The sequence below is a fragment of the Pinus tabuliformis genome, chromosome 6 (genome assembly GCF_031772625.1).
Source record: "Pinus tabuliformis cultivar Carrire ecotype Pingquan chromosome 6, CPIR1, whole genome shotgun sequence".
NCBI lineage: Eukaryota > Viridiplantae > Streptophyta > Pinopsida > Pinales > Pinaceae > Pinus > Pinus tabuliformis.
Genome location: NC_142292.1, coordinates 1240271252 through 1240295312, shown reverse-complemented (window position 1 = coordinate 1240295312; position 24061 = coordinate 1240271252).

The window sequence follows — 24061 nt, the reverse complement described above, 5'->3', positions numbered from 1 at the left end:
CAGAACATAAGTGCTTTTGTAAAAACAGTGTTGAGTTTCAGGTATCAGAGCAGGAAATTATACAATAGCAATTGAAATACTATTTATATCAGGAATCAAGGCTACTGTGTGGTCTCACTATGTCCTCTTCAATAGGTGAATTCCGTAAACAAGAGTCTTTCGGGAATGCGCAGGCAATACCGCTTTTTTAGTGAAAATACGGGCAACAAGGCTCAGCTGGTGTTTTTGGACTTCACAATTGCAAATGGGGTGTATGCAGAGGGAAATGACCGGTGAAATTATGATTTTTATCGTCTCTTTAGCTCTCTGAGTAATTTTATTTTCAATTGCAGGCGTATGGAGGATAGAAAACGAGAAATACCTGGTAATTTATGAACAGAGGTCGTGTACGCGTGCAAGGTTGATGCTGTGGAGGTCGCCTTGGTCGACTGAGCAGGTTGGCAGAGTTTTTAGGACGTAAACGGTCATGCAGAGAAAACAGTAGAGAAACGCGCAAAAAATGGGAAAAATAGGCGTTTTTTGGCTTAATATGGGCTTTTTTATGATTTTTGGCGCTTTTTAGTGATGACGTCAGCATGACGTCATTGGCGGGTCAAGGTCAAGTGACGTCAGCTGACGTCATCGGGTGACGTGGAGGTATGATGTTGGTCCACGGGGGATGGTGCGGTGGCAGCCATGTCAGCGGCAAGGTGGACGAATAACGGAGGCGAGGACAAGCGGACATGACGTGGCGATGTACTACTGGAAAACAGTTGGCGGTTAGGACCGTAGCGGTTACTGTTAAGGCTAGCCGCTACGGTCTCTCGGGGCGGTTTAGGTACGGTCCCAGAAATGTCAGACCCGGCTCCGAGAGCCTTCATTGTGCGACGCGTGGACTGGCCCTGACGTGACGCAACGTCACTTTCTCGGGCGTTAATTGTCCGCTGCGGGGGCTGCTCCGATATTATTGTGGATCGTCGGATCCTCGGGACCTGATCCGACGGTGGGCGGAGCGACAACGTGCTCGGAGTATATGCGCGGGCGGAAGACTTTGGGTTGTGGGTTTTTTGCAAGGTTTTCAATGTATTTGAGTTAATATTAGACCCCTGCGCTAATGCTTGGAATAAAGGTTAAAAAGGGGGGTTTTGGACCTTGGTAACCTTTGCAAAGAGGGTTTAGGGGTAAAAAGGGGTTTCTTATGAGGTTTTTAATACAAATGAAGGTTTGAAAGGTAAGTTGGGCTTTTGCAAGGGGGAGTGGGGTGGGACAGGTTCACCAAAGTGACCAGAGGTCATTTTGGTTCCTTTTTAAGAACATATGGCTATAATGCCAAGGGAAGGAGTATTTATAAGATTTGGGGCTTTATACACCATAGTGTTAGTATTATTAGGGGAAGGGTAAGATAGGGGAGCTATATAGTAAAATTAGAGGTTAATATGAATGAGGGGAGCAAATGAAGGGGATCTCACTGAGTTTATCTGAAATTGATTTAGTTTTGAGAGTAGATCAAAATGAAAAGATCTTAGACAAGAAATGTGGCTTCTGAATGAACTAGAACCACCATAAAACCATGATCTCTCCATGAATCTTAGCTGAAAAGGGAATGTTAGTAATGGAGTGAAGGGGGAAAGGGAGGTTAGTCATGCTCCTTGCTGCAATTTGATGGAATTAACCACTTTGTCCATTGACAGATTTTGCCTTGGCAAAACACCTTTTGACATATGTGCAATGGTGAAAATACCCTTTCTGCAACCACAACTGCTTACCCAGCTATTTTCCTAGCATTTTTTGTTTCTCCATTGGAGGGTGCACTTGGACTTGCAAACCCTTACTTGCCTTTTCTTTTCTTTGGCTTTTTCTTTATTCTTTTCTATCTACTTCTACCCTTATCTCTTCCAAGGTCCCAGATTAGGCTGTTGGGATCCTTTTCTTCTCTACCTAAACTAGTTGTCTGCCAAGATTAAGCAGTTTGGACAGACTCCTTTCTCTATTCTACAACAGAAAATTTAAACATGGCATGATCCAGATTAGACTTTTGGACCATCCATCAAAATTTTGAGGCCTTACCAAGTTATTGTCACAAATCAAACTTTGTAGGAAATATGTGATGTTTGAGTCATCAAAGCAGAGCATATTTAGACCTTCCATAGCCAATCATGAAATATGAAACCTATTGGTATAGGTAGCTAACACTCCCTATCTATCTCCCCTCCCCCTACTAAAACTATGTTAATAACTCCCCTATATACTTATCCCCTCCCCTAGTTGAAAAATAACCATAAGTACACTTGGGAATTGCTAAGTTTATCTGAAACTTAGCAAGAACCCTCATTGCCCCCCTCAAACCATCTTCTCATGCATCCTGGACTCCTTCCGATGCACAAAACCTTTCATCACTTCGTAAATCCTTCCTCTAATGCTTTTTGACTCCTTCACAAAGCATAAAATCCCCCTCCAAATCTATAACATCCACCTTTTGGCCTTGTTTTACCTTTTTAAGGCATAAACCCCTTTTTTGGCCACTAAAACCCCTCTCAAAGCACATAACATTCCTCTTAAGTGCCTTTGGACTCCTTCCAAGGCATGAAAATCCAAAAAAACATGCAAAAAACCATTAAAAAGCCCTCAAGTGAATTCAAAACCCTCCTTTTTGCACTTCGGACCCCTTTCGAAGCCCCAAAACGCTTCTAAAACACTAAGGAAACACCTCCGATTTCCTAGGCCTTAGCCTTTTTATAAAAACATTGGTCTGATGCAATAAGGTTTCATTTGGGCCCCCTCCGATGCGATATCGCTATCGGGAGGGAGCAATCATACAAGTAAACATGTTTTATACACTCTGCCGAATGCATGGCCCTCCCTCCGACGCGATATCGTTGTCGGAGGTCGGGCAGTGGTAAACTGTTGGCTTTATTTATGTGTGCGAGGGGTTTCGGCGCCGATGATCCATCGCCGATCGCATATCGGTGATCGGGTTTCGCAACATGGCACATCGCATATATTATATAACATTCCCCGCCGATGCGATTTTGGGTTATATCGCATATTTTATATTATATCGCATTTGTTAAACATTTCGCATCGCTCCCATATGGCTCCGACTGGTGGAGCCGAAAAGTTATAGAGTGCAGCATATAAAAGCGTCGGGTCCGAAAGGATCCTTTGTACAGCAAGTGGGAGGTCTCCGATATTCCGGAGCCGAAATACTATGAAGTGGAGCCTAATGCATTTCGGGTCTGAAAAGGGGTAGTACTGTACGCCCCGTTTCCAGATCCGATAAGTTATAAAGAGCAATTTAATGCATTTTCGGGTCCGCGGCATTTCAGAGGTTTTATGTGGCAGCCCCCCAGTCTGCCCCGATGCCGATATGATGATTTGATCTGGGCCGTTGGATCGACCCACGCCGGATCCAACGGCCACGATTTAACATTTTGAACAGTGGTGCGGTAGCGCCCGAATTTCATTGAAATTGCATGTTTTTAACACATTTCCACCTGTTTATTGAAAATGGGCCATTTGCACAGGTTTTACACAGAGCGCCCGCGCCCACCCAGGTATAAAGGAAGTGATGGTTTCCTTAGCTGTTTTTTAAATCACTTTGTGCCCAGGTGTTTCCAATTGCGGGGATTTCACATCGGCGGTCCTCCAATGATCCTCTAGTCATCCAGATTGCAATTTTTCACCATTTTTCAGGCATTTTTTTATCGGCAAGGGCCGATAACAACTCCAAAGGCGGCAGAAGGCCGAGTAGCAGCCATAAATGGGTGATTGGATAGTTCAAAGGGCGTTTTGAAGCCAAAGGAAGACCAGGTGCGTGCCAAAGAGTATTAGGAAGTGGCAAAGTGTATCAGTCCAGATCTTCCAAAGCAGATGAAAGCAGAAAGGCCCCAGCTAAGTCATTAAATCATCTCTGAGCCATAAAGGCTCACCAACTCACAGTTTTGGCCACTTAAGGCAGCAGGACCACTTGAAAGCGCAGATAAAGGTTTTGAAAGCTCAGTCATTGCCAGAACAATGTATCTAGCCACATTTTGGAGCAGCGCTGCTGTGCCCCATGCGCATGGCAAAGAGGACAGTGTGTGGCTCAAGAGGCCACATTGCATTCAATTTTGAAGCTGGAGGCCCACCGCGCGCCCTTGGATGATCATTTCGTAAGGTTGCTGCCTCCCAATGCACCTCAAATATTTCTATTATGCATTTATTTTCAAGCAAAAATAGCATTGAAGACAGTTGTATCATCAGATCTGTTTTAGATCTATTTTTTAGATATTTTTGGATATTTTTTCTCCCTTGACACCTGTTCAAGGGCAAGTCTGTAACTATTTCTCTTTATATACCACCCTCTGCACTGTTTTAGGGGTTGGTTGGTTGTATCGCTCCTCTAGAGACTCGCAATGTATACTTGTTGTTTTCCTTAATCAAAGACTGCTGAAAAGCTTGGAGGATGCACTGTTTGCTGTTTGTTTAATGGTTGAAGAGTGAATATGGAATTCTTGTGCTGCAACATGACTCAATAAGTGTTTCCTACCTCTGTTTTGCATTGATATATGCTCATATCATATATATGTCACCATCTAAAATAGCAGGAAAAATGAATAGCTTAGACTTTGTTTAAACTGCACTCTATGCTCAATTTCTGTCGTTTCTTTATGTTTTCATTTGAATTGGTAATGAATATGAATTCCCTTTGGCTCATATTTCCCCTAATTCACCCATGTTTGACAGTTATCTAGGGATTCTTTACTGCTCCTAGATAGAGCTCATTCACCTTCCCTCTATTAAGCTGAATCAGAGATTCTTAATTGCCTCTCATTCCTTAGCCTTCAACCCATCTCCATTTAGATTGAATGTTGTTTCATGTGTAGCTATCTTGCTCCATATTCCTCTTGTGACCAAGAAAACGCACCAGCAGTCCTACTCCTTGACTCCATGCCCAATGGTTTGAAACTCTCATACTATACCTACCTCTCTACTTGAAAGCATCATCCTTCCTGCCAAAGCTTAAACAAAACCCCTTGAACTCAATAACTAGCCTAAAATCATCATCAACAAAGCTAAATCATAAAGAGAGAGCCCTCTCTGATTGCAGGTGGGCTAGAACCTGCAGTCCAAAGATTGGTTTGTGGTTACCTCGGCCGTATCCCTTTAAGGAGCTTTAGGGACAACCTGAGTGATAACAACCAGCGCAATCATCAATAATCTGGTTAATAAATGAGTCAGGTAGTTTTCCTTTGGACAATCTCGAATTACGTCCCGATAATTGGCAGATACCCGGATTGTGCCCTGCTTATTCATGACAGGGACAATGTTCGATACCCAATCAGTTAAAGGAGCATGGTATATGAAACCAACCCAAAGATGCTTTTTGATTTCAAATTTTATGCCAACAACCTTCTTGGGATGGACCAAACGAAGGTGCTTCTGGATGGGTTTGGCATCATGATACATCTTGATTTCATGCACTACAATGTTTGGGTCGATACATGGCATTTCCTTGTATGTCTAGGCAAAGATATCTATGAACCCACGAAAAAGGGTTTGATAAATCTTGATTTCAGATGAAGTACAAGATTCTCTGAAGTATAAATTTTTTACTATTCCTGGTTTAATAGAAATATCGAGAGGAATGGTTTCTTCAATATTCAAAAGGTTCTTTTTAGATTCAATCTAATGAATGGAAACATAATCCGTAAAGGGTTCGATAAAATTAGCTAGGTACACACCACTATGTTTATCTTCAATGGTATATGGGTAGGAGGAATGATGATGATGTTTCTCCCATGGTGTGTCATCTGACATCATGATTTCCATGATGCTTTCGTTGGCAGAGAATGCATGTGAGAAAGGATCAAAGGGCGTACCATAATCCGGTGATCGATCTACCCAATTAATCGAAGAAAAAGTATGGGTTGCAAAATCTGAGTAGATGGCTTCGTAATCTTTCTCAACGATGCAAAGTGACATTCAATCACCAAAACCTTTGATGTCAGTTGCATCAGGGACAATCCATGGATCGACCATGATCGTAGATGATGATATCATGTTAATATAAGCAACCGAAGTGGAGGAGATGGGAAGGGGAGGGGGAGGGAGCAAAAAAGTTCCCATAAGCGATGAATCCTTCAAAAAACCAACTCCGACATGTTGATAAGAATGTACGGCTTCCCCTACAAGAGGGACACTTCCAGTAGCATTAGAATTAGAGGTGAAAAAGGTGAGTTGATCTATGGCCATAATCCTACCTTTATGAGGAAAGATTATCATTCGGAATTAAGTTGAAATGATGGTAGCCATAGCATAAACCCATGTACATCCTAGTATAATATTATAATCTAAAGGTTTGTCAATAACTTCTAGTTCAACAGAGATGACTTTTTCCCCTAATTCACTTGGAGGCAATTCAAAACCCCACAGGGTTTGTATGTCCTTACATCAAAAGATTTTGATATGGTTGTCGATTGACTTAGTTGGGGTGAACCAGTCGCCTTCCAGCATGACAAAGACATGATGTAGGTCAAGGCTCCCTCCTCCACAATAGAATGATGAATGTTCTTACCATTTACAACAACATAGATAATAAAATATAATTGATCCGGAAATCGAGGGGTATAGTTTTCATGAGAGAAAACCTACTAGGTTGGAATCTGATGGATCCACACATTCAATAACTAACAATAAGGCCTTATTTTGGGTGGGGTAATTTTGCAACACCTTAAGAGTCGACATAGATGAATGAGACTGAGCCAAATCTTCAACTATGTTGTAATTTTGAGTGGCTCTCGAAAGAGGGTTTAAAGAAGACTTATGGATAACACCCTTCAAAGGCTTGATAGCCAATTCTGTAGGAACCAAAGGTGGAATAGGATAAGATGAACATGGTATCGAACTAGTATGTTGATTAGTAGCCTGACTGTTCAGTGGATTCACATTACCATAGTCCTTATTTTGAGTGGCCATCATGACATCAGATTTCAACTTTGAGGAGGAAATCATCAAAACTATGTTAGAGGAAGAGACATCTTGCACAACCAAATGGGCCTCCTAATTGGGAAATGGGTCGGTCAGCACAATGGGAGAAGTGGATGATTTAAGGAACTGATTCACTTCAACACATTGCAGACAATAACGTGTAAAGTGATCCTTGTTACAAATCAAGCATGGGTATTGAGGCTTTCATTTCTCATCGGAAGATGAATTTGTTTATTTATCCTGCGGTGAGGAATCTTTTTTTTACCTTTACCTTTCTTCTTACTTCCAAGTTACTATTGAAACTTTACTTTATGAGATGAGACACATTTATCTCGAAAACGGACGCTGCAGGACGATGAGATGGAGGGTTTTGTGTAGGAGCGGTAAGAGAAATACAAGATGGTTTACTTGCCGACTGCAAACTGGAAGAACCTATAATGCCATTGGTAGCATGAGATGCTTTACCAGGTGTAGGAGGATCAATATTCGAAGGTCTCAGAGTATTTGGTATCTTATCATAAAGCGTGCCCAATTGGGTATAAACCATATCTAAATACTGAGCACGAGAAATAACTTGCTCTTCGGTCACAACTCCACCTTTGGCCACATATTCTATTATGGGAGTTAACAAAATCTTGACAAAATATACTGATAACAAATTATTAGGAACATAAATCTTGACCAACCAGCAGTGACGTCTCCACTCATGAATGTGATCCGAAATGTGAGTAGAGTATGATTGTTTAACGTTAGTCAATAGTTCCATTCCAGTTTCATATCTGATGGGCAACTAGAAATGTGTGAGGAAGGCAATGGATAAAGTGATGAAGTCATGAAATGATTCTCTAGGTAATTCAATATACCATTTAGTTGCGGTGCCCATAAGTGTTCGTTGGAAAATATGGAGTTGAATGGAATCGTCATTAAGTGAATTGGATGAACCCCACAGATGATACATCATAACATGCATCGACGAGTCTTCTCCTAGATTCCCATTGAAATTTGGGATATCAAAAGGAAACTTAGTGGGAATAATCAACCACCATGGAGAATGAGCGATGGGATCATTAATAAGACGAGTTAAATCCGGTAATTCAAGAGTAGCCACAAAAGGAAATTTCTGATTAAAGTCCAAAGGCAAATGGCTTAGATATGAAGGGATAGCCTTGGCAACAAGCACTTGCATTTCTGGATAGGGAGGGTTATGATAATAAGGAACCTGGTTACCACACTATGGAGGGTTTTGATAACCATCATACAAGTGGGTTTGTTTCCCAGCCCCAGGATGCCGATAAAGTTGCTGGAATGGTTGGATTTGTTGGCCTTGAAAAGGAACTTGATGTGATCCATACTGTTGCCTGATAAGTGTTTGCATTCCCCCTGGTATGGGTTCAATTGAGACTGCGCCAAATTTTGAAGAATTGAACCTGCTGAAACTTGAGGAGTATCTTATGCAAGTGGTTGAGAAGGTGAAGGACCTTGTACAGGTTAGCGAATCGAGATATGGGGGGAACTAGAAAACGTTGGAATGGGTTATAAAGGTTGGTTCACATATATTTGAGCTTGTTGGGATGCTAACAGATAAGTAGGAATTTCCGATGAAGATGGTACAGTTTGAGGATTCAACAATCAACCCCAATATGAACCAAGTTGTACGAGTAAAGTAGGTTTCCAAACACTAGAAGCCATTCCAGGTGTTATCTTGAGGGGGCCTGACCCAGTTTCAAAGTTGTTCGCGCCAACCAACAAAACCCTAACTGTTGGCCCTTTTGGAAACAACCTGCATAACGAAGGCTGTAATCTCACCCGAAGTAGTATTGGGGGATGCTAGAACCAAGTTTTTGCATCTAGGGACATGTGATAAACGGTTCTTATGCTATGATAGTTCAAATCTACCTTCGCGCAAATCGGTATCCTTCTAGGCCTTGTCAACGTATCAAAGTCAAAGGGATTCTAGACCTTCAAAGGTCTGCGATCAATATTTGCGAACCTTAACTAGATGATTTATCTATTTTTGTGCATCAATAAACAACACTAGATCTGAGTTTGCGCAGACCTATCCGATTTGTTAGAAAACATAACAGAATTAACTATTATCTTCGCGAAGCAGGATAACTACTTAAATAATGCATTTATAAGACATATTTAGTGACTTTGCACAACATTCACTCATTATTTCATAAAAAAATATCATTAAATGACATAATATGACATAAACAGATTCAACAAAATACACAATAATTCTTCAAAAGTTGTCTTTATTGATCTTCAATGTTCATATTACAGAATCTTCTGCCCTTCACACTAAACTGCAGGGGTCCGCACACTCACCTGCAGACTTTATCTAGGCCTCCTACTCACTCAACTACATGAGCCTTCTTCACCTAAGCATAGGAAGCAAAGCCTTCCTGCCTTAGCACTTGCCCAAGACAACAAAAATCCTTCAGCGTACCCAATTCTCTATCAACGTTATTTGTAAGACTTTCTATGAATCAACTATTTATAAATTTCCTTCATACAATACCATGGTCTATGGACCATGGGAGAATTTTAAAACCGACCAAAAACAAAGGCTAAGACCCTTTTAACTCCTAATTATTTGCGCATTTTGCATCCACATATTGCAGAGACTCTACATTATTTTTACAATTTTTTTTACAAAATTGGGTTAAATTAACCCCAAAACTAACCCTAGGGACCCTATCCGAATAGGCCCCCAACACAAAGATCGTGACTCACCCCCAAGTCACTTAGCTAATGCCGCGATCGTGCTGCAAAGACCACCCAAATAAACCTGCATCACTGCAACTTCAACAATGCTCTGTGTCGCTGCCTACTGTACCTCTTCAACCAATTTCTCTGTTGTTGGCCCTTCCACTACTAGGCGCATTGTCCTCTGCGTCTTTTGTAGCCCCTTGAGCTTCTCTTGAAGTGACAGAGTAAGATGACAAGATTCCTCTAGCCATGGCTGCAATCTGGTCTTCAACAAGGCCTCTTTCCTTTGCAAGTCCTCCACCCGTGTTAGCAGCTACATTCCCTCCTATAACTTCGCTAGACGTTGGACTGGCACCAAAGTGCACGTAGTTGCTCAAACCTCATCATACTGCTGCTGCATCTCTGAGACATTTGTGTTCAACTTCTGCTGGTTTGGGCCCTCCTGCATATTCATCCATAATTCCATTGCTGCATCAAACATTGAGGAACATTCATTGACTGTGGTATCTAATGTATTTATTCCCTCCTTGATTTCTACTCCGCGCTACTCCTAAACCTCTGGTGGAGTTATTGGCTACAACTTCAATCACAACTTTGATATCTTCATCTGAAACTTGAAGGTAACCCTGCTAACTTCATCCTTCGATGTGCATGCCGCGGTAGCCAATTTCTTGACTTTTGTGGAGGCTTCAACATCCTTCGGGATCTACAATTCGAGCACTAACTTGTAGGCCTACTCAATCACCGTCTCTAAGCTCTAACTTTTTTGCTGCATCTCCTCCTTGGCCTTAAGCACCTGAGTTTTCTCTACAAACATTTGCTCATTGTTCACCTTGAGCTTGCTAATCACTATAAGGTAGCGCTGCTCTCTGATCTATATTCTTCTGAAACCCCCTGATGTAATGCATGGAGGGTTTGGAGTGGAAACATGGCCAAATTTAGGCCCATGTCCTTTATTGTGTTGATCACAACGCGATCCTCATCTGAATCAATGCGAATTGATCCCTCTGGCAATGGTATGACTTTGAGGTCCAGAGTCATTTCTAGCTTAGCCACTATGTTGCATCCCTGTGTTAGGCTCGCTTGTGCTCTGCTCGCTTGCCTGACGCTGGCCTGAATCCTATTCACCTAGATCTGCAGCTCACATAGATCCTTTTGGATGCTCCCCAATGTCTGCATATATTGCTTCTCAAATTATTGTAGCACCTCTGTCGTCGTATCTCAGAATTTATCATTGATCTCATCGAGATCACCTTCCATTAGCACCATTGGGTCAAGATGCGTATGCTTGTCTAACTTCTACCTTTTCCTCTATCCAATAATATGCTCCTAACAACACCACTTCAAGGTAAACAGAGTGCTCTGCTACTCAACCCCACCTCCTTCTTGCGTGAACATCTCCTGCTCGTCTGTGTGGTGTGAAGTAGACTTTCCACCTTCCTATGTTTCCTATCATTCCTTTTCTGCCTGCTCTTTAGCAACGCGCTCTTTCTCCATCCATCCATAGATTCCTTAGTAGCTTCCTTCTTCTTCTATTTGGCCAAAGCACGCACGACCTTTTGAGCGACATCCTTCTGCATCTATGAAACAAAGATATCTACGCCTTTTCTTGTGCCTATATCAAGTGTTCTGGGTTTGTGCTAGTCTACTGGCCAATACCCAAAACTTATTACACATCTATCTTAGATACGAAATAAGGTAACAGGTGCCATGTGTGCTCTGGGTCCTTTTGCGCTCTAATGGACACATTGTGGAAGTCAGCCTTAAACTCTGCGTAGGCCGTCAATTGTTCGAACAAGGTTGGGGATAGCCTTGGCCTCTGATTAGTCACCATTCGGAGGTTCTTTTCCATCAGAATCTAGAAAATATTCATCTCCGTGACATGTCCGGAATCCTTTGTAGACCATTATAGACCACAGTGAGGCGAACCTTGTTGCCTCAGGTAAATCTTCCTTGTGTGTGGGAAACTGGTTGTCCTCCGGAAACCTCCAAGCAACTAATACAATAGACAATATTAGCCATGCATAGTGGAATGTATTACTTTCTTCTTGGGCTTCTCAGTAGTTTGCGAGGAACTCTTGGCATAGATATTTGGCCTAATTATACTGAATTCCCTTTGCACACTGCGCTACAAGCGACATTGCCGATGCCAAAAATTCATCCGTGTGACACTTTCTCATGATCTTTCTTGTGAGAATCTGGGGAGCGAACTGTACTGTCTGGTCTTGAATTGAAAGGATAGAGTATCCACATGATTTTTTCACAAGACCATACTCTTTCTTCATTTTTTCAGCTAATTCTTTCTCCCCAGTTTTCCCTCCAAACTCCTTGGCAAGGTCCGCTCCTTTGTGAGGCAACTTCGTTATCCTATGGATCAACATGTCGGTTATTGGAATGGGCTTCCCAAGCCACAGACACCCATCGTGCACTAGTGCAAGGAGCTGGTGCACACACATTGTATTGATAACAGAGTGATGATAGTGTGACACTAAGATCATGTTCAGCAACCCTGCCTACTCAACTCCGTGAACCCACTTCATGGGCTCCAACATTGTAAACCCCGTTTCTTCATAATATATCTTTGACATATATTTGTGGGTTGCTAAATGTGAGAACTTCTCATGGTTTGTGAGGTCCCAGTCCTCCATTTTCATAACTCAAATGCGCGCTAGCCTAGGACCTTCAAAGTCGACCTGCTTGGGTAGTAGGAGAGTCGGCACCATGAATTTTCCAGAGTCCGGGTCCTTGGTCACTTTGGTTCTTCCCTTCCGCGGAGGGATATACTCAGGAAGCCTTGAGATAGGCTCGATTTCTTCAACATCTATTTCTTTGACACCTTGGTGTTCCTCCTCTTCTAGATCCACTACCTGCTCCGACTGTTTGTATTTTTTTCTACTTCTGTTGCACCTACATATTCTTCCATGGTGACATTCTCACTGGCACTGACTTCTTCTACTTCTCCTTTGAGGCTGGTTCCTTCTCTTTTGTGGCTAGTTGTTTCTCTTTTACGACGGATATTTGTGGCCTTGACGACCTTAGCGCAGTAGGCACAGGGGTTGAAGCTACCATACCTGAAATCTCAGGGCTCGACATGTTTGACATAGCATCTTTAGAACTCACGGATTCAGTGGGGTTGGTGGCAGTCATTTGCTGTAGAATTCCCTTTTGGTTCCCCATAGGTAAGGCAGAAAACGCTGGGCTTTCCACTAAATCCTCCCAGAACTGACGACTCATAAACTGTAGATAGAAAATCACCTAGACAAGTCTTAGAATGCAAAGTGTTCTTTTGTGGTCCAACATGCAAGATTTATAGAATTAAAATGCGACCGTTCCCCCTAAAATCTGATAATAAATGCCTCTTTCACGGAAGATCTTCAAATTCGGCATAAATAGTGCCTACCCACTCCTTTTAACTAATTTTTTGTCATAAAATCAAGGATAGTAACCTCAACAACTACTTTTCAACCCATCTGTGCGACACCATCCTCCATGGCACAACTCATCCAGCGCGGCTTCACTTGTCGGAACTTTGTCATCCATCGTGCAACCTTTCTACCACATTCTTCACCTCATAGGGTAGCGTAGTTTATAGTCCCGTAATTCCTTACAACTGCCTGGATTACTGAGACTGTCTTACTTCCATATAGTCATCGCGCAGGGGCAACATCCCCTGTGTATAACTTCAACCTACTTCCATTCACTTTGCCAAGGAATGGTTCCCCATTCATCTTTGCGAGTTGAAATACACCACCATCCATGATCTCCTTAATAAAATATGGCCCCAACCAGTGCATTTGAAATTTTCCTAGAAACTTTGTGAACTTGCTGTCATATAACAACACCAAATCATCCACCTTGAACATGTGTAGCTTAATATGTTGATCATGCCATGCCTTCTCGCATTCCTTTTGTACTTGCTGATGAAATCCTACAAGGAAGCGGTCTTCGTCTAACTCCATGATCTGTGTAAGCTATTCTTCCAAGGTCTCACGGTCCGCCATCTCAGTCAAGGCTACAATCCTTAAAATTGGCACAATATACTCCATTGGCATGACTGCTTCAATTCCTTAGACCAAAATAAATGGTGTTTGTCCTGTTAGCTTCTTGCAGGTCATCCTATAATCCCATAATACAACAGGTACACGCATGTCCCAGTCATTCCTCTGCGCATTGCATACCTTCGTCAATGCATGCTCTGAAATCTTATTAAAGGCTTCCACCATTCCATTCGCTTGTGGGTGATAGGGCATGCTCTTTTGATGATATACCTGAAACTCTTCCAACATCATGTTGATCATTTCATTCAAAAAATGCGTACCCTATCACTCATCAAAATATTTGGGAAACTAAACCTTTTTAAGACATACTCGAAGAAAAACTTCGCAGCAGTGGCAGTTGTACAATCCCTCACTGGCTATGATTCCACCCATTTCTTTAAATACTTTGTCATAGTAATAATATACTGTGCACCAGTCTTCTTTGTTGGTAGTTGTATGGGACCTATAAAGTCAATGCCCCATTTCTCAAATACCTACAATGAAACTTGGGGATTTAAAGATAATTCATCCCTTCACGAAGGCTACCCCGTCCTTTGGAAAGAATCACACGTCTTGAAAAATGCCTTAGAATTCTTGTGTACCGTTGGCCACAACAACCCAATGTACAAAATCTTCTATGTGGTCGCTTTCCCTTCATAGTGGCCTCCTTCCACTCCCCCATGGGCTTTAGCTAGGATACTCGTTCGTTCAAACTCCAAAACATACCTTCGCAATATCTCATCCGATCCCATCTTATACAAATGACCCACAAATACTGAAAAATTCATAGCGCAAATTACTAACTCCTTCTTTTGTTGAGTGGAATAGCCTTTTGGAGCTGTTCCCATCATTAAAAATTGAATAATGTCGGCAAAATGATCGTCTGCGATGTGCACCGCAAAGAGCTATACGTTTGGAAGTCCCTCCTCCAAGTAATTTGGTTATTCGCCTGTTTCAATCCTTGAGAGATGGTCTGGGCTTGCATTCAGCCTTTCAGGCTTCATAATTACGTCGAAGTCATACTCTTGGAATAATAGCAACCATCGGCATATCTTTCCCCCCAAAGTAGGCTTATTGACTAGGTACTTCAGTGCGGAGTGATCTGTATACATTTTGAAGTGTCCTACCAACAAATAATGTCTAAATTTTTGCAGCGCATAGACCATCTCCAACTCTTCACACTCTATGGTTGCATAATTCCTCTCAGCTTTGGATAACTACATGCTCGCGAAAGCTATTGGATGATCAATCTCTCCCTCTCTTAATTGTGTTAAAATTTCTCCTAGCGTAATGCAGGAAGCATCAACATGTACATGAAACTCATTTTTCCATTATGGAAATACCAGAATAGGCGATGTCACCATCTTCTCCTTCAAGACATCCAAGCTGTGCTGACAGTCTTCATCCCAGCAAAACATCACATCCTTTTTTAACAATTTCTCCATCGAAGCACTTATCTGGGCATACGCCTTGATAAACTTCCTGTAGTACCCAGTATGTTCTAATGTCACACACAGTTGTTTCACTTTCCTAGGGGGTTCCAAATTCACAATAATGATGATCTTTGTCGAGTCCACCATTAATCCTTTCTTACATACAATGTGGCTGAGAAATTTCCGAAAAGGCACACATAATATAAACTTCTTTAAGTTTAGCGCAATTTGATATCTTCAACATGTATCCAGCATGAGGTGCAAACTCGCAACATGGCACTTCACCAACCCAAACATGGTCCAATCATCAAAATACACTTTCAAAAATTTATGAATAAATTCCTTGAACGCCACAATCAAAACCCAGGAAAAGATGGTAGGCACGTTCTTCAATCCAAATGGAATTATTGTATATTGGAAGCAACCCCACTCCATTGTGAAGGTTGTTTTTCATTGATCCTTCGACGTCAGTAAATGAATACACTTCCTGTCCGCCAACATTCTCTAATACTTCATCAGTAAACAGTGTTAGAAATGGGTCATGCACATAGGCATCATTCAACTTCCTTAGATCTACGCATATGCGGATTTGCCCTTCTGTTTCTTTTCTTGGACCATCATGGGGCTTACTGAATTAGATTCTTCTAAAGGCTCAATAATACCAGCTTCCATCATCTTATCCAGTTTTAGGCACACTTTTTCCTTATACTTTGGATTCAATCAATAAGGTCGCTGCTTAATAGGCTTCACATCCAGTTTCAATGTAATATTCATAACGCCTAAATCTCCGACAATCCCTTTCAGATTGAAAAAATTCATTTGAAATAAGTCCTAGTACTTGCGCAATAGCTCGGCTACCTTATCAACCATATCCTCATCCCAATAATCTCCAATCTTCGCGAACTTGGGTTCTTCTTTAGACCCAATGTTTACTTGTCGAGTTTTCAGAGGTTATGATATATCTGGATTCACTACCATTGGTTCTTTGACTTCGCATTGTCCTTTAGTCTCAGGGATGGTAATATTCGCAGGTCATCCTCTTTTTCAGCAATCACATTATAGCATTCCAACACATGGCACAACTGTGTACTCCAATCTGGCTGAGTCTATTCTATTGGTTCCTTTGACGTTCTGAATATAGTTGCTTTTATTTCTTGGAAAACTTCATCGATGATTTCATCTTCAAAGCTAAAGGTTAATAAAAAACTCTCCCTTAACACATCCCATTTAGTAGTCCCATGGCGAAGCTCTGTCTCTAGATACCAGTTCATTGGGATCGTATCTAATGCATGACAGAATATATGCACCCACTCTGGTTGTGGTTTTGTTCCCCAAGCCTTAGTCCATCATGCTAAATGATCGCGCGGATCATCCTTCCTGCTATATTTTGCTGTCATCCTGGTGTTAGCATACCCAAACTGTAATTTCATCATTCTCCAGCATTCTCTCCATCCAGCAAAGCTCTCCTTGTGTGTACCCCACCAACGGGCAGGCATAGCGTGCAATGCCAATTCTAGTGTCTGGAATTGATGCTCTTTCGATACTTCCTTTTCCAATTCATCTAAAAACATTCCACATCAATCAATCCATCATAATGTGGAAGGTTTCTTACCTCAGTCGAAACACACCTTAGCAACTTGGTCATCATGTTGCAGTGGAGTGTAGATACTTCATGCAACATATTCTGCCAGTTTTCAAGCTCTTCATATGAATATGAGGCATAGGAGCTATCCCTGTCCCACACGATTCTTCCATTGGCTATAGGATTGATCCATTCCTCATTGTGCGTTGTTATCTTGTATATCTGATCGATATCATCGTCACTTTCCACATAGTCACACATAGGTTCGATATAACATGTTCCTTCAGTAGGGTCTAATGGCACTACTACCCTGAGCGACTTCTTCTCAAAGGACATCTTCTGCTTCTTCAGTTTGATTACTTCATTCATATCGATAGCCCAATCAATTACTAACAGCTCAGGGTATGGATTACAGTCATCGACTATCTCAATAACTTCAAAGTCAATTAGTGCACTTGCAGCCTCAATGTCCATTGTTACACCATATAAGCACCCCATTGGAATAATATTCTGTTGATTTTCCATGCGCAATTGAATAGGAGACCATTGCAGTGCAGACCTCCCCATCCTCTCCCATGTTTTCTTAGGCAAGACATTTGCATTAGACCCTAAATCCAATATTACTTGGCCCATTTCATATTCACCTATCTGTACAGTTAGCCTCATCTCGCACCCCGTTCATGCCTTATGCTTACCAATATTTCATATTGTGCACTACTCCATAGGAGTATTTTCCTTATTGGCACATTTGTCTATTAAGTCTTGCAATCCTTTGATGACCTTTTGATCATGCAGAAGCTTCATACAAGTCTTCAGAAAGGTAGCCAGTATTGAAGGATCTAATTCTTGAGTTGCATTAGTCTCAAGTATTTTCTTCTCAATTACTGAGGTAGAGGCCTTGACGAAGTTCTTCTTTGCTTCCAAGAACTTTTCTTTAGCGTGATTTAGATCAAAGTCGACTTCCTTTTCAGTAGCCTTGCGTACCCATCCTTCTTCCTCAGTCTGCCTAGCTTTATCTATGACAGTTGTTATACCACTTCTTAACACAATGTTTATGCTCTAATCCTCTTCACGGGGCTTAACCCTCATCCTTTGAATGTAATGTGTAGGTTGTTAGGGGTGCACCTTCTTCTCTTGCAAATTTTCCATAAGGACCGGACATTCCTCTATGACATGATCAAACTATCGACAATATTGACCTGAGGGATGCATGGGATTTGGAAAATCGTGTGTGAAGTGCCCTGCTTCACCACAGTTATAGCATATCACCTGCCCATGCCCTCGTGCTGGTCCAACACCTCTTCCGTGTCCTCGGCCTTGGAATCCCCCACGCGTTGCTCCCGCACCTTGATCTTGAGGCCAACTTTCTACCTGCATTCTATAGGTAGGGGTTCTATCCATCATCAACTCATAACTTCTACAATGGCACTCATCATGCTCTACGGACTTACATAAATTGCAAAATAACTGCTGAGGGGTTTGTACAAACTTCTACAATAGATGGCATTTATCAGTAGCATGTTGTCCTGTAACCTGAAAAATAATGCACCACAATGCAACTCCCACGATCATCCTAATATCAGTCTTTGGTTTCAAGGGTATAGGTCCTCCCCCTATAATATAATTCTTAAAGACCGGGCAATGATCCTTATCATGTCCATGGATTTTACATTTTAGACACCAGATCTTAGCGCGCACCTTCGGCTGAGCTTCCCTTCCTTTCTTCAGGCTCTGCAACTCCAAGTGTAGGCTCTCTAGCTGTGAATGAATCTATTTCACTCCAAGGTTCGTATCCAGAATAGGTGATGCATGCAGCCTCATCACAATATCCAAGTCTTCTTCTTGAATTGCTATCTTCTGTTGTGAGAGAGGTATTCTTAAATGCGGCAAAAGCAATGCTATAAACCAGTGGCAATGATGGGTATCTGAGATTTGCATATTAACCTGCCTAATATAGAATGTCAACCTCTGATCAAAGTCCCAAGGCATCTCATTGAATCTCATTCGGATCTCCTTAAATTCAATTACTGACTGCACCTTTGACTTAAGCCTACTGAACTCCTTGTTTAAAGCTAGCTGGGTATCTGCCAACGATGCATTGGGGTTATCGATGCAATTCTTAATATACCATGTTAATGCATGGTCCTATAAGGCGATGACCAACTGTGATTTCTTAATATTGTCATCGGTAACCTATTGTGTTGTCCAAACAACTCCTGCAACAAACCAAAATTTTTTTGGATCTTCATCACTCATTCCTTTAAAAATCGACATCTTCATCATGTTTGCCATGTTGAATGGTGGAAGTGGAGGTGGAGGAGGTGAAGGCGTAGGTGTGTGAGGTGGAGGTGGAGTGGATGGATGAGATATCCTAGGAATAACCTGAGTTATTAATTGAACGACACTTTGTGGCGTAGTCAACACTGCCCCTTTGTCGTTACTTGAAGGGGGTTCAATAAGTGTACTATATTCTAGGATAGATCCTCTGTTTCTTCCAAAGAGTCTCCCACTTATTGTAGACCCAAACATCAAGGTAACTTCATAACCCTCCTTTCACATAACAACATTTTAATCCAAGTCTTCAGTGAGTTCAAATACTTACCTCACAATCCTTTAAAGATTCTTCGCTATAGTTGATATTCCTATCAATCGCGAAATAAGTCACAAAGCTTTCCAATGTGCGGTCAACCCAGTGATCTACTATTGGCACGATATTGCTTCTTGATGCTTCCAGACATCACACTAGTTTAAGAGTCCACACTATAGGGCCTTTGAGCCTCCACGTCCCTTGATTATCAGCTAATTTAGGAAACCACTCATATAGTTCTTCAGGGAAGAAACAAAAGAATGCATTTGTCTCATCCATGTAGAAGAAACTCTGAAACCACTACTCCTTGGATAATTTAGGGCTCCTGTTCTCCTGAGACGCTAATGTGTGCGATTTCTGATCAATCCATTCATCAAGTTCTTTATTCGCTGGAAACCATTTACACACATCTCTTAGATAGATCCCGGTCCTGGCAACGGAACCATTTGTTGGATTGAGGGGGCCTGACCTAGGTTCAGAGTTTTTCACGCCAACCAACAAAACCCTAAATGCTAGCCCTTTCGGCAACAACCTGCATAGTGCAAGTTGTGGTCTCACCCGAAGCAGTATTGGGGAATGCTAGAACCAAGTTTTTGCATCCATGGACATGTGATAAATGGTTCTTAAGCTCTGATAGTTCAGATCTACCTTCGCGCAGATCGATTTCCTTCTAGGCCTTGTCAATATCTAAGTCAAAAGATCTTCTAGACCTTCACGAAGTTCTGTGATCAGTCTTTGCAGACCTTAACTAGATAATTTATCCATTTTCACACATCAATAAACAACCCTAGATATGAGTTCGCGCAGATCTATTCGATTTGTTAGAAAACATAGCATAATTAACTATTATCTTCGTGGAACAAGATAACTACTTAAATCATGAATTAACAAGACAGATTCAGTGAGTTCGTGCAACATTCATTCATTATTTCATAAAAACATATCATTAAGCAACAGAATATGACATAAAGAGATTCAATAGAAATACACAATAATTCTTCAAAAGTTGTCTTTATTGATCTTCAATGTTCATATTACAGACTCTTCTGCCCTATGCACTCAACTGTGGACTCTATCCAGGCCTCATACGAACTCAACTGCAGAAGCCTTCCCTTCTTCAACTAAGCACAGGAAGAAGAGCCTTCTTGCCTTAGCACTTGCCCAAGACAACAAAAATCCTTTAGCGTACCCATTTCTCTATCAAAGTTATCTCTAAGGCTCGCTATGACTCAACTATTTATAGATTTCCTTCATACAATACCATGGTTCACGGACCATGGAAGAATCTTAAAACTGACCAAAAACAAGTTCTAAGACCCTTTTGACTCCTATCTATCTGCGCGCTCCGCATCCACATATTGCGGAGACTTTACATTATTTTTACAATTTTTTTTACAAAATTGGGTTAAATTAACCCCAAAACTAACCCTAGGGACCCTATCCCAACACCAAGATAAGGAGGACTATAACTAGGCGGATTACCATATTGAGGTATACCAACAACAGGTTTCCTAGGCCTATCATCGAAGGAGGGGATGATGGAGGAAACTACAATCCGAATGGAGGGTACCCAACATAAGGATGGTTGGGTTGTTGAGTGTATCTTTTCTCACTGATATAAGGGCCAACCTGTCACTCTATTATAGGTGTATATGGAGGAAGAGGAGAAGATTGTGTGGCATTCATAAGAGAAGTACTAGAAATTATTGCTGAATTGGATGTCACAGGAGATGTCCAAGGACTAGAAGCCACACTAGAAAAGGTACTAGATAATGACTGATAGCCAAGGGGGATAGATGGACCACCATATAAATGAGCTTTTGGTGATGTTACAAACATAGATGCAGATGCAAAAATTGATGTCTCAATGATCCGGATTTAAACAGGAACGCAACAAATTACAGAGATAACCATATACACAAAGATGCAGCGGAAATAATACTTCATTTCATTAATGGAAAATACTGAAATATGCTTACAACCAGAAATGGAAATAAACCAGCTAGGGCGATGGTAGCTTATCTCTGAGAAGAGATGTGATGGCTACATGCCTCTGAACTGTCTTACAATGAGGCTTGAAGGCCTATTTATTGTTGAGAAATAGTGGAAAAACCCTTAACATTCCAAAACCTAACCCTAGAAGATGAAACGCCAAACTATGGGCCCCGTTTGGGGTAAGTTGGTACATCAACTTCCTGGGGTCGTAACTTTGGCATACGATCTTCGTTTGACGCATACAATAGCTCGTTAGAAAGATCTATCCGAGCACTATCATTTTTGGAACGGGTAACATTGGTCCATATGGACCCATGTTGCCCCCAGATTCCCCAAAAAATGTCGTTTAGGGCCTCAAAACGGCTCCGGAAGTTCAGGACCCGAAAAACTGCTAAAAATAGTAAGTTGTGCTACAATTAAGGAAACTGAAAATGCTGAGAAGAACAATGGTGGGGGTCCAGGTGGACTTGGTAGGTGGCCACCAATATCCACCTGGATCATTCCTCCCCCCTTAGGAAGAAATGGTCCCCATTGCGTTGAGCTCCTCCATGAGATGAGGAAACTTTTGTTGAACTTGTTCCCTGGTGAGCCACTTGCCCTGCTGAAGGAGTTGGCCTTCTTTGACAACTCGATACAGTTGGATATTCTGTTGGCGAGTGTTCTTGATCTGTGTGTCCATGATCCGATCAGTTGCAGCTTGTTCCATGCAATCTAGATTTAATTCTGTGGGTTTGAGCTGTTCTGCAATGTCGGATGTGTCTAGCAATGGTGGAAAGTATGGCCGAAGGCGGTCCACATTGAACACTGGGTGCAGGCCAAGGAATGGGGGAATGCTGAGCTCAAATGCATTGTCTCCCATAGCCTTAGTAATGGTGTAAGGACCATATCGGAGTGGTCTCAATTTCCGATAGGCTCCAGTAAGGCGTTCCTTTTGCAAATGCAACCAGATTTTGTCGCCCACCTGAAACTTGTGTGGCACCCGATGTTGATCATGTCGTTGCTTGTACTTGGCATTTGATTTCTCAAGAATTTCATGGACCTGCTGGCGAATGTGTTGGATGTGCTCAATGAAGCTGGTGGCCTTATCTGTTTCGGACTGGACATGAGTTGAATTTATGTGAGTAGCTGCAAGTGGCATGGCCACATCAATGGGGCATAGTGGCTGGAATCCCAAACCCACCTGAAAAGGGCTATGGCCAGTGGAGCTGTGAAGAGCTCGATTGTAGCTGTGCTGAACATAGGGGAGGCTCTTGTCCCATGTGCGTGGATGCTTTGAGTTATACATGCGCAGAATGTGTACAATCATCCTATTGACAACCTCTGTCTGGCCATCAGTTTGAGGATGGAAGGCTGTGGACTTCGTGAGTTTGGTATCCAGCATTGACCAGAGACTGGACCAAAATGTGCTGAGAAACCGACTGTCCCGATCTGAGATGATAGACTGTGGGATCCCAAAGTGCACCCACACTCGTTCAAAGAAGAGTTTAGCAGTGGCTTCTGCTGTGATATTCTTCTTGCAGGCCACCATAATGGCCATCTTCGAGAACCTGTCGACGACCACAAAAACACAGTCATTTCCATGCTTAGTGGAAGGAAGGCCTGACATGTAATCCATGGAGATGGATTCCCAAGGTCGACTAGGGGTAGGCAACGAGGTATAGAGGTCGTGCTTCTTAATGGTCGGTTTGGCAATGGCACAGGCAGTACATGATCTGATGTACTTTCCAACATCCTGTCGAAGATTCGGCCAATAGAAATAATTTTGCAGAACTGCCACTGTTTTCTCGACCCCGAAATGCCCAGCAGCCCGACTGTAGTGGGCTTCCCAAATCATCTTGGCACGCTCGCTTGAAGGAACACACAGGTGACCGAGGTGGTATAATAGGGCATCCTGGAGGTGAAAATCTGGAACATGCCGACCCTCCAAGAGTGTCTGGTATGTGTGGCCGAATTCTGGGTCGCTTTCGTAGAGAAGTGGCCAATTAGAAGTCTCGTGCCCACAAGAGTTGAGCACGGTGGTTAACGCCATGATCGGTGGTCGACTGAGGCAATCTGCAACATTATTGGTGCTGCGCTTCTTATACTTGATATTCAAGTGGAACTGTTGCAGGTATGTAGACCACTTCTGATGGCGATCATTCTGCAATTTCCCTTGGGTCTGTATGAACTGCAGGGGTCGGTGGTCTATGTGGATGACCGTTTCCTTCCCCAAAATGTAATGCTTCCATTGTCGGCAAGCCTGTACAATGGAATACATCTCTTTATCATAAGTGGGGTACTTCCGGACTGTGTCTGAAAGTGTTTCACTGTGATATGCCACTGGATGTCCATGTTGAGTAAGGACTGCCCCAATAGCATAGTCAGAGGCATCTGTTTCGACCTCAAATGGTTGTTGCAGATCTAGTAACGCGAGCACTGGTGCCGTGCAGAGGCGATCCTTCAACTCCATGAATGCCTTCTGTTGAGATTCAGACCAAAAGAATTTTGCTTTCGCCCCTCCCTTGGTGACTTGACTCAGGGGCCAAGAAATATGAGAAAACCCCAACACAAACCTGTGGTAGAAGTTGGCAAGACCCAGAAAGCTGCGGAGCTCTGTTAGAGTGGTTGGAGAGGGCCAATCCCGAATGACTTGGATCTTGGCTGGATCGACATGCACCCCCTGTTCATCAATGATGTATCCCAGATACTGAACCTGGGTCATGCAAAAAGTGCATTTCTCCAAATTGGCACATAGCTTGTGTTGCCGCAGTGTTTGGAGAACTTG